Genomic DNA, 11,997 nt, shown 5'->3' with positions numbered 1-11,997 from the left:
TGGCATTTATCGGGCACTTTTCATGTCCAAGGAGCTCAATGCCCTTGACACCTCCCCAAGGCGACAGAGCTGTGCATTCTTTGGCGACACCATTTTTTCTTTTGTTTAATTTCTATACTTATTGATAGAATAAAAACGATATGTCATGTACTGTAAGGGAAATGTCTCTTTTCATGGGGAAAGCTAGCACCAGCAAATGTTGTGTTTAGAAGAAGTGATTTAACATGACACGTGACCTAATTTACCGGAGCAAAAGCTCACCCAGCAAGCCCTGCTTTACTTCTACAGGAGAGAAGTACTGTAGAGTCTGCAAGATGTTCAGCTGGGTAGCTACGTCAGCATGCCTCGGCTGCAAAGGAACAAGTACTAGGTTTATTGCATGCTGAAAAGAGAAGAACGGAAACACAGCGTTTCGACTGTGAGGTCTTCTCACACCTGAAGAAGCCTCACACCTGTAAAAGGCTCCATGGTTTTCTTTCTTCTCTTTTCAACATGGAATACACCTATTGTCTGCAAGATGTGACAATTTCATGGTGTTTTGGAAGAAAACCTTTTTTCTTTGAATTCAAAATCAATCGGAATTTCAGCACAACACATCAACACTTTTTCTGTTTTAAGGAGATGATATTTTAAACCTGACAAAAATAGTAGGAAACACAAGTTTCTTGCTGTGAAAATTTAGATGGGGAAGTGTACTACTAGTAGCAGTGTAGAGCTCTCTGTGGTGGAGTGCAAGCGCATGTTCTATGGGCCAGTGGCGTAATGGATAACGCGTCTGACTTCGGATCAGAAGATTGTAGGTTCGAGTCCTACCTGGCTCGTGAGGCTTTTAAACCTCTCAGGTTCCTAGGTAACAGGTTGCCGTCATGTATATGAACTATAGAAAAGCATTTGCCACAACCCGTAAATTAGCACGCAAGTGCGGGCTGGTGAACACAGAACTGTATGGAGATCATCTCCAGCTCCGAGCTCAATTGCAATGAAAAAACATGCAGAACAGAACTGGAGAGCAGCTGAATTTGTGCTCAGTAGGGTGGGGAGGACTCAGCATTGCTATTGTTCTAATTGGCATGAACTGCAGGGGATCTGAATCAGAACATGTCAGTCAGTTTGATCATTGCGTCAATATGTAGGCCACGTTAATACAGAATTATTACTTTGTCTGTCTCGTCTTTGTATATAGCTGAATGTCCCTGACAATTTCATGTTAGTTTTTAAGAACGACATTGGTGCTAATATATACATATATAGCATATAAGGAACACGTAAAAGTTTAGTCCATGCTGAAAAGATAAGAAAACCGCCACAACGTTTCATCTTGGAATAAATCTTTACTTGTTGTTTTGCAGCCTACCCATTCTGACCTAACTCCTCCCTTGAAATTCCCTAACAGATAAGGGTACGTAACGGCTCATGCGATGCTCAGTTGCAATTTGTCCCAAAACAAACAAGAACAGCAGCTGAGGGTTTGAGTTTGAACATGCACTGTATTAAAGCAGCTTTTATTTCCATTGATAAATGCTAGATATTCCTACAGAGATTCTCCAGGTGAGTAAGCGATTCCTGTTTCTGTTTCTATTTCTGTTTCATATATATATATACAGTATATATACAGTATTGTACTATTATTATATAATTCGTTACACTGTGGCTGTGTTGTGTGTGTTAAGCTGCTGTTGCACTGCAATTTCCCTCACGGGATCAATAAAGTATCTATCTATAAGAAGACATTACCAACAACGACCACAAGATGGAGATATTGTCTAGACATTACCAACAACGACCACAAGATGGAGATATTGTCCAAAGAGGCAAGAAGGGCAAAGCCGCGATAAGGTAAAATCATTTTTTGTAAGGGATTGGTGTCAGAATGCACATCCGTATCCCAAACAGAATCTCTAGTAAAATATGATCATTTGTGAAACAGGCAAATGAGTGTCTGCTACAATATGATTGCTACAGATGCAGCCATTCAAAATGTGCGGGCGATACTGCATTATTTTCCGGTACGCTGTACGCAGTCTACCGCGAGTTACCGGTAAATACCGCGAGTTACCGGTAAATACCGCTAGCAAAATAATAGTATCCGGAATTTCCGCAAGGTGGAGCTAATAAAGCTCAACTTCTCATGTTTGAGCTGTAGCCATCAAAGTCTTTAATGAAGATATTACTAATAGTATTAATAATAAATGACCTTGGACAAGCTGTAAACTCAAAGTATTGCCCTGGTCCACATTATTTTTTTCACTGACCTTCTTTGTAAAAGTAACACCACAGCATTTCGCAATCACGCATTTTTTTCCAATCATGCAAAGTACAGTAATTTTTGAGAATCGATTCACCATGCCTTTCACATGCTCATAAAAGAGATTGATTTAGGAACATAAACATATTACCGTATGCAAACTGTACTGTATACAGTTTGTATATGTATATGTATATGTATATGTATATGTATATGTATATTTAATGTCTTAACTGTGCCCGTTTAAGTATTGAATATTTATATGGAATTTTACCACTGAAGGGAAATCTTAGTGCCTGAGCATAAAAAGAATAGGAGCGTAATGCAACGCGTGTGAAGGCCATAAACGATATTAATTTTGGAACATAAACATACAGTATATGGCTGGTCTCGGTACTTTAAAGAAAACATACACGAAACATGGTTTCATTATGACCAGAATCGGTCTTGAGATATTTTTAACTTGATTTACAGTATTTGAGAGGTATGTCTTGACACCGATACTACGTAAATACTCCTCACGTATATGTTTCTAGGTTTATATTATGCATTTCATACGGTCAAATTGCTTTTGAGCAACTGATAAGAAGCGCGAAACGGTATGCCCAGGGCGTTTTAGTTTTTGTTTTGTTTTAATGCAGTGCAGTGGATTGATTAGAGATATCAAGTACATACAAGTCATTTTTTAAATGTTGTAGTTCGTCTTGTAAAAATGTTACGAGTACATCATCTGTCAACAATTACACAGGTTCTGTTTCCATATTGCGGTTTTTGGTTACGTAATACTATTTTCTAATTTCACGTTGTGAATATATGATTTGGGCAAACAGAGCCGCAAAGAAGTACATTATGGGTTGTTGTTGTTTTTTTGCAGTTTTATCTAAAATAAGCGATGCTTAAACCTTTGTCTGATTCTTGTGAAACTATCCACACGACAGTTACCTAGGAGTTGACTTCAGTGATGTCACTGATGGGATGTTTCTAAAAATCCATCCTCTGTAAAACATCTTCTCTAGTTGTTCTGCATATGTATTCGCTAATGAAGCTGTGTGTTCTGAGCCTGGTTCTCTACATTTCTGTATGAACCAGCTTAGAGGGCTAAAGACAGCTTGTGTTTAAATTGAGTGTAAGGTAATTTATGCTTCTAAAGTCATGGTCAGCATTTATTATTGTACTGTGCTGTAAACTTCTTCTGTGCCTAATTACATTATTTTATAGTCGATAATGTTTCTGTAGTGCTTTTTCAGCCCTCAGCATGTGACTGCGCTGGTGGTGCTGTGGGTTAGGTTCCTGACTCCTATGTCACATGGTCTGTGGTTGAATCTCATGGAACTATGACTTTAATTTTTAACAAACATTTCTTTGAAAAAATGAAACATTTCCCTTGGTCAGAGATTAAATAAAACCTCACTCGCATCAAAACAAATTTATATTTCTAAATATCACAACATGATCGAATTTACGTCTTTTTAATAACAATGAATAGTCACCTATGCGTTACAAAATAAACATTTATATTGATTTGAATCGAGTTTTGATTTAAATCGTAAACGCGTGTTTAAAGGCGATATACTGTATAAAAGCGCTGATTCTTATGGAATGTGTTTGGCCGGGGATTCAAAAAAAATATTTTTTTTAATCGCGTATCTAAGGAAAATTGCAGTATAACTTTGTTCATGCACAAACAGTGGCATGTTACATTATAATTTGGGTGTCTCCTCTTGCCAGAAAGCTCTAAATTGGATTTTGAGTGCGGTTTTTGACTTTTTCTAAATTGCAACCCATAAATAAAGCTGATACAGTTTAGACTTACTGTATTCTAAACTGTATTACAACATCACATTGGACAATGCAACGTAAATTGCAAAAATGCACTTGGAATCTGTCCAAGCCCTACTACGAAAATTATTAAAACTGCGACACTTATCATTCATCTTTAAATAAACTTTATTTTATATAGCGTTTTAAGCGAATAGGTAATTAGATTGCTCATAAACCTAATCGCTTTTTCTACATAAACACAGCGTGATTGCTCTCTGAAAATGCTTTTTTCTTTATATTAAGGCTCAGATTTCAACTATAGATTGTATTATTATAAACTTTCTTGGAAAAATGTCTTTTATGTAAACCATGTTTGCTATTAATTCATTTAGGGCTAAAATACGTTCATTGTCTTCCAATCGAGTCGAGTTGACATTGGAAGCTTGCCACGCCCGGACTGTTACACCAACACATTAGCATGTTGAAGCGATTTCATTGAGGAGGCCATCTACTAGTTAACACTGTACTTCCTACTTTGAAAACACCTGTGAAATTGGTTTAATTCGTCACAGCCAGCACTCCGGCAGAGAGGGGGGTTGTACTCGTTAATGTCTGATGACATACAAGTGGAAAGATTACAGATTTTAATCGTTTTTTTTCTGAACCAGGGAAAATCTGATCATGTTTCTCTATAACAATAATAAAAAACTTTATTTTAAATTATTTTACATATCCCGCTTGCACATCGCACGACTTTAATAAATCTATTCTTTATTAATACTAAATAAATAATACTAAAAATACTACAGCAAAGAGGTCACTTGATTTTTGGAATAATTCCAAATAGCACAATGATCCGCTGGCATTCCTGAAGTCTGTTTAGTGCATAATCTTCCAAATACAATCACTAAGCAATTATAAGAATTATACCATCCTATTTCTTTGTGATGTCCTGTAAAAACTAAACCTATTTTTATAAGGCTTTTACTCAAAAGGTTTCCAAACACACAAAGCATTTGTGAAGTACTATAGTATTTCTAAAGGTTACTGGTACAACATCAATCATTAAAGCTTAACAATAAAGTTTAGATTGCTGACTATGGACTAACTACATTAACTAACTGCAATGCAACATTATACATTTTACAAGAATATCTGGTTGAATTCTTGCATTTGTAGCCAATTTAATGCGAGAGAAATAAGCCAATTTAATTATTTCACAAAAAATAATGTAATATAAAATGGATGTTTTTAACTTTATTGTAGTGTTTTAGAAACTAATATGTCTTCAAAAATGGTTGTTTTTCACTCCTAGGAATGAAAGCTGTTGTTATATGATGTTTATTTTCAAATTTGGAAAAATCAAAGGATTCTAGCTTTCTCCCCTTGCAGGCATCGGACACAGAGAACCTCATGGTTTTCCTAAAAATCATTTTTTATGTTCCCTGGTGTTCCAAACTTAGTTTTAATTTGTTATTATGTTAAAAACAGGGTAATAAATTTCTAATTGGACTATAAATAATGTCATATTGTCTGCTATAAAACTGATGTTTTCAACTCTATTGTAGAGATTCTAGAATCATCTAATAGAGAATTGAAATAAAAAAAGGGCATAAGAAAACATTACCAACAACGACCACAAGATGGAGATATTGTCTAGACATTACCAACAACGACCACAAGATGGAGATATTGTCCAAAAAGGCAAGAAGGGCAAAGCCGCGATAAGGTAAAATCATTTTTTGAAAGAGATTGCTGTCAGAATGCACAACTGAATCCCAAACAGAATCTCTAGTCAAATATGATCATTTGTGAAACAGGCAAATGAGTCTCTCAGGTGCCCATTGCTCATTTTCAGACACATTTATGCAATACTTTCACCATGCGTTGAGCAATAGGGATTAAAGATACCAGAGGTAAGGTTTAAAAGTGATTCTGAGGTGCAACACATCAGCAATACAGCTAGGCATCTGAAATGCGGGGTTTGAGAGCCCTTCAGGGAACACCGTACCCTAAAGGTACCAGAAGTCCAGTAGTATAAGCATTAAGTCACTGTCACCCCTGTTACAATGTGATTGCTACATATCTTCATTTCTTTGGTTTTTAAGGAGTAAGAGTGCAGGGGGTCTAAATCTGCGATCCAGTGTGTTGAAGTATTTCACAACATTACCTGTAGCCCGTATGGAAATAAATACTAATTCTGATTATTGCCCTGGGCATGTACCAATAAATCACTGAGCATATATATATATATCACTGTGTTGAAGCTAGAGACCTGTATGTAATATTATGGTGCTAAAATGTCATTTTCACATATATTAATGTAATAAATGATTGCTTATGCTTTATAAACAAATCTAATTAAAATAAATGATTAAGTTTTGTATTTATCTTGTACCATAGAACATGATTTTCTTTGTATTTCAAGCCCACAAAGTGTCCAAATGACGCACTACATGATATAAGGAAGATTATCACATGCATATCGGTATTATCTTTCTTATGAAAATGCATTCCTTTCATTACCTTTTACTTTTTAAAATGAACTCAAATTGTGTATAATGTAATAATTTAAGTAGAAGTGCTTCACTGCTCTATGCCATCTGGAAATAAATCCTCAGACTACTTACTGCCCTGGGCATGTACCAATAAATTACAGGAGCACATCTATATATCACTGCGTTGAAGCAGGAGACACACAATCACTGCAAACACATCCTAAATACAGTGTTCTAGCACCTTTGACCTCATCCAGAACATATCATTTCTTGAAAGGGATTGCTGTCCGAATGCACATCTGAATCCCAAACAGAATCTCTAGTAAAATACGATCATTTGTGAAACAGGCAAATGACTGTCTCAGGGGCCCATTCCTCATTCTCAAGACACATGTATGCAGTACGTACACCATGCATTGAGCAATAGGGATTAAAGACACCACAGCTAAGGTTAGAAGTCATTCTGACTATATTCTAAAATATTGGACTCATATTCTTATGATGGCAGACATGATGCTGCGTTTAAAACCGGGGTTAATGGACATTATATGACTGTCAATTCTGTTTTGTTTTGGAGACTCTTGGCTGCCTATATGGTACACTGCAGCGTGAAGGAATTATTTTCCAAAACTGTGTCAGCTCAAAAGTTGTAAGAGAACCTCTCCAGCTGCTTTAACTCTCTTCATTTTTGTCATTTAATTGTCTGTCGGCACTATGTGGCAGCGTTGCATGACAACCCCTCTCACCACGGAAAGGAACCTAACAGCTTTGGTAAGAGAGGAGAAAAGGACCTGGCCAGTAAGGGGCACGAACCCGTGACTTTGGCGTTATTAGCACCATGCTCTAACCAACTCAGCTAACCGGCCTCACGACAGTGGTTCTCTCTGTGCTGCAAAAAATCGAACTCAGGGAATTTCTTTTGCCCTCCTTTGAATAGAAAGCCGTGTAATTCAGTGTACGGGCTTTCTCATGCAGTTTCATGGTTCTTGTAACCCAAATCCTACACTGGCCTGAAGTGCCCCCCATTTCACAGAATTTTTCAGCTGATTTAAAATGTACCTAAAGGAGAAGCATTATTGAAGACGATCAATTACCAAGAGCTTTTGTCAAAGGTTTTGGTGGTCATTTTTAATGACCACAGAGTGATGTGACCTCGGTTTTACATCTCATCCAAAAGACAGCGCCCTTTTACAACACAGTGTCTCCGTCACTATGCTGGGGCATTGGGACCCGCACAGACCTCAGGGTGAGCGCCCCACCGCCGGCACCATTAACACCGCTTCCAGCTGGAAGCTTTGTTTTTCCCTGTAGCTCACCCTCATCCGGGTACTGACCTGGCTCACACCTGCTTAGCTTCAGTGGGTTTTCAGTTGCGAGTTGCAAGGGGATGCAAGTGATGGAGCAGCTAGCTGCAAAAGCCACTGCATTGGCGGGGAATCAAAGCCGAGCCTCCCGCGTGGCAGGCGAGAATTCTACCACTGAACCACCAATGCTCAGAACCCGGGCCTTCAAAAAAGACGCTTTTTTGGTGCTCTGTGCAAAAAGCGTCGACATCTGCTTCCAGCTGTAAAATGCCATTCGCGGACGCTGAAGAACTTATTTGCAAGGGAGCGGGTACAAGCAATTTGGCATTTTAAAACCACCAGGAACACCGAACAGGCGCGCTTCTTTGCTTGCGCCGAAACACAACGACAGGAGGTGGACAACGTAGTCGGCAGGATTCGAACCTCTTTCTGTCTATTATATACTAAATGTTCTCTTGTCTGTCTCTTGTTTGTATAGAACTGAATGTCCCTGACAATGTACTGTTAGTTTTAATTGAAGAACGGCATTTGTGTTCAAATATATCAGACAAGTTTACGTAACTGCTCATGCGACACTCAGTTGTAATTAGTCAAGAAATAAAGTCGAACAACAGCTGCGGGTTTGATTCTGAACGTATCAGATTGCAGCACCTTTTACTTCCATTGACAAATGATAGAGATTCGAAGAGAGATCCTTCAGACCAGCAAGCAAACCCACGGCTATTTCGGTTTTCTATCTAGGCAACGTTGGTGTCTGCAATAGCATACATGAAAGCGTGATGCAATTTCTGTGGCTAAATTTGTTGCACGTCATGCACAGTAAGAGTGTTTCTAACACCAAATAAAAAGTCAACAATTAGCGATCACGCCTTCTCCTCAGTTAACCCACTGAAACCCTTGCTGTTAACAGTTCTTTAATGCATGCTTTACGAGCACCTACATATTGTGTCGGTTCTTTCAGTTTTATTCATTAGGTTTTCAAAGGCATAAGTAGAACACCAGAGGTGCGAACGCAAGATGTGTGGTTATCTGAAGAACTCATTTCCATGGCAGCGGGGCCAAGCTATTTAGTGTTTTTATAGTACCAGGGAAGGAGAAGCGGCACTTCACCTTTGCCGCGCAGGCACAAGGAGACGTGCGGCAGACGCCGTAGTCGGCAAGATTTGAACCTGCATGGGGAGTCCCCAACGGATTTCGAGTCCATCGCCTTAACCACTCGGCCACGACTACAGCGAGTTCACCATCGCCGCATTCCTCCTTTAATCTAACACGGAGTGCGACGTGGCTGCGGAAACCTTTTCAAAGTCGCTCTCCGTTAAAAAAAAATAATACCTTTGACAAAATACGTGCCGGCAGACAGACACGCCTCAGAGGGTTTAAGGCTGGCTTCATGTCGGAATGATAAAGTCTCCCCGTCCGGACATGAAAATGCCACTTTGTTACACACAAAAAAAGAATCAACAACAGAGAAATGCCCACAAGCATTTGAAAAGCCGCACCACGTCGCACTTGAAATAGCTCTTACATTAGTGGTAGACGCAGGAATCGCATTTTTATTTACGCTCTTACCAACGCGATGGAAAGCAAAACAAAGCAAAGCAGAGCAAAACAAAACGAACAAACGAAAACCCTGCACATAACGCCATTACGTGCCCAAGTGGTATTGTACGTCATCCTAGCACTGCACCCCGGGGCGTACGGTACATGGGAACGAGCACACGCCACGAATCGTCTCGAATCACTCCCTACAGCTGTAAGGCGCCTTGAAGCGTGCACCCCCAACATTCTTCTTTGCGCATCTGTGAAAGGTAAACTCTTGAGCAAACTCTGAACCAGCTCTAAGGAAACTAATCCGATTAGACGTAACTTTGACTCATCTTTTTACGCTCAGTGCTGGATTGCTCAAACTCCAGCTAGGGTTAGGGTTAGCATTACCACGCTACTTAGACACTTTGTTTACGCTCAGTGCTGGATTTTGGGAACTTCAGGACGAGTGGGAATTTTCTCCTATCTGTCCATTCTGTTTTGTTTTGGAGACTCTTGGCTGCCTATGTTGTACAGTGCAGCGTGAAGGAAACATTTTCCAAAACTGTGTCAGCTCAAGAGTTGTAAGAAAACCTCTCCAGCTGCTACAACTCTCTTCATTTTTGTCATTTAATGTGACACTCGATGTATAACTGGAGCCTCACATATGCAAATGGTGCGGCTCCAGTTCGACACCCAGTTCGACACCACTTTACAGTATATGACAAAAGCATGGCAAACTGTGCCGGACCAGCAGATAACTTCCGCTTATTTTGACCATATTAAACATTGGAAATCTTCCCACTTGCATTTGTGACACTTGATTTTGGCTCCACCTAAGAAACTCTTAAATCTTCTAACACTTTTCTCTTCTACCGCAACACACTTGTCTGTCGGCACTATGTGGAAGCGTTGCATGACAACCCATCTCACCACGGAAAGGAACCTAACAGCTTTGGTAAGAGAGTAGAATTACCTGAAGAACTGCTTTCCATGGAAGCAGGACCAAGCGATGTAGCATTTTTATAGTACCAGGAAAGGAGAAGCGGCACTTCGCCTTTGCCACACAGGCACAAGGCGACGTGCAGCAGACGCCGTAGTCAGCAGGATTCGAACCTGAGCGGGGAGTCCTCAATGGATTTCAAGTCCATCGCCTTAACTACTCGGCCACAACTACAGTGAGCTCGCCGCCGCCGCATTCCTCCTCCGGAGTGCGAGGTGTCTGCGGAAACCTTTTTAAAGTCGCTCTCCGTTAAAAAAAAAATACCTTTCACAAGATACATGCCGGCAGACAGACACGCCTCAGAGGGTTTAAGGCTGGCTTCACGTTCAAATGATAAAGTCTCACCGTCCGGATGTCAAAATGCAACTTTGGCAGACAGAAAAAAAACATCAACAAACCACAAATGTGGACAAGGATTTTACAAGCTGCACCACACTGCACTTTCAAAAGCATTTACATTCGTGTTAGACGCAGGAATTGTCCTTGTTTTGCGCGCTTACGAACGCCATACAAATAAAACAGGTCTACGGGTCTGAAACCTGCTCCACGGAAAACAGTTCTGTTGCGCTTTTGATCAAAGGGAGATTCTCTGTTCTTACTTTTTCATGACATAACACCCAAAGGGGCTTCTTTGGAGCTGGATTCCAACCAGCATCCTAAAGTTTCTTGGTCGTATCCTTTACAGTCCTCTGTTCGGTCGACATGGAACAGAAGGGGGCAGCTTTCCTCACACATACAGTGCAGTTCTGCATCAGACCTCTAACTCGTTTCCTTAGCTTGGATTTAAGCCACGAAGCAGGCTTCTACTGTATAAACGTCTAGAGGAATCACAAACTATTTGAGAGGCCATCATCCCAGGGGGAACTGACAAAGTCTATCCCTAAACACCTAGCGCAGTCTCTCGAGAGACTGTCAAAAATCGCTTTCTCCGTTTGTGCTGCAAGTAAGTGAAAATGCGGTCTCAACCCAGAGCCACTTGGCAGCAGCGGCACGTAAATACTGTTACTGCCACTGCTCGATACCGACGTTAGCCTACTATACCATGTTCAGCCACCGCTAGAAAATGTACAGCTCTAGTACTGGAGCAAACAGAAGGAGGGCCAACATCTAACAGGCACACGTGTCAGACATAGAGAGCGCCGAGGATGGGATTCGAACCCATGCGTGCAGAGCACAATGGATTAGCAGTCCATCGCCTTAACCACTCGGCCACCTCGTCAATGAAACTGGGCTGTCCAGACACGGGTTGGCACGCTCCAGATGATCTTTTTCTTTTTTTTCCCTCGTACTCGAGGGTCCTTTTCCTGTTCCACATGCGATTTCAACATTTTCCTTGGGAGATGTCAAGCCAGCAAGCCACTGCTGTGGTTCAGTGGCCAGTGTGGAGTTCAGTGGCCCTGTTGTACACAGAAAGCACATTGAGCTCCTTGGACATGAAAAGTTCCAGATAAAAGCCATTTGTCATCCTTTCTCTTGGTGTCGATGTTGCTATTGTATGTAAAGGTGGCAACTTGCTCAGCGAGCAGGCGGAGCACACACCGAATGCAGATGTGTCTGAGTGGTGTGTCCAAGTGGCTGCAAAAAAACAGTACTCCCGGGGCGCCGTGGCTTAGTTGGTTAAAGCGCCTGTCTAGTAAACAAGAAATCCTGGGTCCGAATCCC

At 40.6% G+C, this 11,997-nt stretch overlaps 3 non-coding genes across 3 annotated transcripts; 1 reads left to right on the top strand and 2 right to left on the bottom strand.

The window, feature by feature from the left end:
• Positions 1–748: 748 nt before the first annotated feature.
• On the top strand, positions 749–821 carry trnar-ucg (transfer RNA arginine (anticodon UCG)). The gene has a single exon. It is a non-coding gene; the product is annotated as a tRNA-Arg (tRNA).
• An 8,135-nt stretch (positions 822–8,956) lies between these two features.
• Positions 8,957–9,038, bottom strand: trnas-cga (transfer RNA serine (anticodon CGA)). Its single transcript has one exon. It is a non-coding gene; the product is annotated as a tRNA-Ser (tRNA).
• A 2,434-nt stretch (positions 9,039–11,472) lies between these two features.
• On the bottom strand, positions 11,473–11,554 carry trnas-gcu (transfer RNA serine (anticodon GCU)). The gene has a single exon. It is a non-coding gene; the product is annotated as a tRNA-Ser (tRNA).
• Between the last annotated feature and the right edge of the window lie 443 nt (positions 11,555–11,997).

The sequence above is a fragment of the Lepisosteus oculatus genome, unplaced genomic scaffold (assembly GCF_040954835.1).
Source record: "Lepisosteus oculatus isolate fLepOcu1 unplaced genomic scaffold, fLepOcu1.hap2 HAP2_SCAFFOLD_48, whole genome shotgun sequence".
Taxonomy (NCBI): Eukaryota; Metazoa; Chordata; class Actinopteri; order Semionotiformes; family Lepisosteidae; genus Lepisosteus; species Lepisosteus oculatus.
The sequence above is the reverse complement of the archived record's forward strand: the minus strand, read 5'-3'. Positions and strand labels throughout refer to the sequence as shown.